The sequence below is a fragment of the Schistocerca cancellata genome, unplaced genomic scaffold, assembly GCF_023864275.1.
Source record: "Schistocerca cancellata isolate TAMUIC-IGC-003103 unplaced genomic scaffold, iqSchCanc2.1 HiC_scaffold_592, whole genome shotgun sequence".
Lineage (NCBI taxonomy): Eukaryota > Metazoa > Arthropoda > Insecta > Orthoptera > Acrididae > Schistocerca > Schistocerca cancellata.
The window spans coordinates 7,501-10,000 of NW_026046604.1; the positions used below are offsets into that span (position 1 = coordinate 7,501).

General features: G+C 56.7%; 1 non-coding gene across 1 annotated transcript in view; it reads right to left on the reverse strand.

Moving 5' to 3' along the window:
• LOC126133084 (small subunit ribosomal RNA) overlaps positions 1-174 on the reverse strand; it is a 1,909-nt gene extending 1,735 nt beyond the window's left edge. The window contains exon 1 of the ribosomal RNA XR_007527564.1: positions 1-174. This exon is cut by the window's left edge and continues 1,735 nt beyond it. This is a non-coding gene — a ribosomal RNA (small subunit ribosomal RNA).
• Positions 175-2,500: the final 2,326 nt, after the last annotated feature.

Here is a 2,500-nt window from a genome sequence, read left to right on the forward strand (position 1 = left end):
GCATGTATTAGCTCTAGAATTACCACAGTTATCCAAGTAACGTGGGTACGATCTAAGGAACCATAACTGATTTAATGAGCCATTCGCGGTTTCACCTTAATGCGGCTTGTACTGAGACATGCATGGCTTAATCTTTGAGACAAGCATATGACTACTGGCAGGATCAACCAGGGAGCTGCGTCAACTAGAGCTGAGCAGCCGGCCGCCCGGGAGTGTGTCCCAGGGGCCCGCGCGAACACGCAAGCGTCCGCTCAATTATTCTGCAAACAGGAGGAGGCTGAGCTCCCCTGCACAATACACCTCGAAACCCTCTCAGGTCCCGGCGGCGCGCAGCGCCGTCCTAAGTACTTGGTCGGGTTCGAGAGAGGCGCAATCGCCCGGAGTTAGGCGAGTAGACGCTTTAGGTGCGACCACCCGTGCTCCCAACTGAGCTTGCCGCTGCCGACAGAGGCCCGGGAGCGTGCTGTCGTGGCATTGCCGGCGGGAGACAACACGCGCCACCTACGGTGACCGGCAGCTCCAACGCCAGCGCCACAGAAGGGCAAAGGCCCCACGTGGGTGCCGAAGCGAACTCTCCCAGCACAGCGCACGTGCCAACACGTCTGCACAACTGCGATACAAACCACCAGCGAGAACCGCTGGGGCGACCGAGCAGCAGACGGCGTCGCGGCGCCGAGTGCCGGGCGGCGGCGCATCCTCAACGCACACAGTCCTCAGTCGGACCAGCACACTGCAGATGTCCACCGCGCTTCGCACCGGGCCCGCGAGGACCCACTTTGGCCGCCCGGCGCCGCGCGCAGGGTGCCCCGGCGCGCAGCTGCGCCGCCTGCCGCGTCCGTCGGCCGGCGCGCCTGCCACTGGGCGCCCCCACCAGCCGGCTGTAGCGCGTGCGCCCACGCACCGCGCGGCCAGCACGCCGGGCGGCCCCCCCTCACCGGCCGGGGACGGTCCCACCCAGCCACCGCCGCGTATCGCTTCACACACAGATTTGCCCTTACTGATTTACCTCCAGCAACAACAACCGCACCACAATGGGTTTACCAGTTGTTCATTTGCGTTGCGTCACGTCACCAGCAAACGTAGACGTCCATCCCAGTTTGCAAATGCAACGATTATTGCATACCTGTCTGTTAGGTGTCACGACACACTACGTCTGCCCACATACACGCAACAAAATGTGCACGACTAGAGAACACGTGGGAGGTGGCCCCCTACGTATGCGATGTCCATTACGAGACCGACTGTCAACCAGCATCTGTACCATGTCGCAGATGTGGAACGCGGTGCACCATGCTATCACACTGTGTGAGAAGAGACGACTACGTTTGAATACACGCGCCACTACATCAACAGACGGCTCATGCTGATCGCCATCCAGGGCGTCCGTTACTCCCACACGTCTCTATGGCGTACCACACTGCAATGTAGCTGTTATGGGGAGACGGCACGTGGCTGAGTGCACAACATTTGGACCGTATGGTTCGCTGTTGTTGGGCGCAGTCGTACGGTCACACATGTGCCACAGCGTATCATTCAGTACATACGGACCTATGTGCAGTACAATGTGAGGATTAAGCTTACGATATCAGCGGACAGTGGACACAGGCCGTACCACGACGTAGACTGAGCGCTTCGACATGCGAATGCCAGTGAACAGCTGCGAAGGGCATTGAACACGCAAGCACCTGAACGACCAGCGTGCGAAGGCAGGGTGGAGGGGGGGGGGCGATGTACATCCTGCAGTTGTCCACATTACAGTGTACAGCGGGAGCATGTAAAAAGTAAGCAACACTTGCGAAGTGTTCAACATGAAACGACACACAAGAGGGTGGGCGGTGCGAGTAGCGAACTATATTCAGAGGGTTGTGGTTAGACAACACTAGATTAATGTAACGTGTCATATGCCAATTACAGAGCAGGTTAAGGCACAACGTGGGTTAGGTTAAGGCACAACGTGGGTTAGGTTAAGGCACAACGTGGGTTAGGTTAAGGCACAACGTGGGTTAGGTTAAGGCACAACGTGGGTTAGGTTAAGGCACAACGTGGGTTAGGTTAAGGCACAACGTGGGTTAGGTTAAGGCACAACGTGGGTTAGGTTAAGGCACAACGTGGGTTAGGTTAAGGCACAACGTGGGTTAGGTTAAGGCACAACGTGGGTTAGGTTAAGGCACAACGTGGGTTAGGTTAAGGCACAACGTGGGTTAGGTTAAGGCACAACGTGGGTTAGGTTAAGGCACAACGTGGGTTACGTTAAGGCACAACGTGGGTTAGGTTAAGGCACAACGTGGGTTACGTTAAGGCACAACGTGGGTTACGTTAAGGCACAACGTGGGTTACGTTAAGGCACAACGTGGGTTACGTTAAGGCACAACGTGGGTTACGTTAAGGCACAACGTGGGTTACGTTAAGGCACAACGTGGGTTACGTTAAGGCAACGTTAAGGCACAACGTGGGTTACGTTAAGGCACAACGTGGGTTAGGTTAAGGCACAACGTGGGTT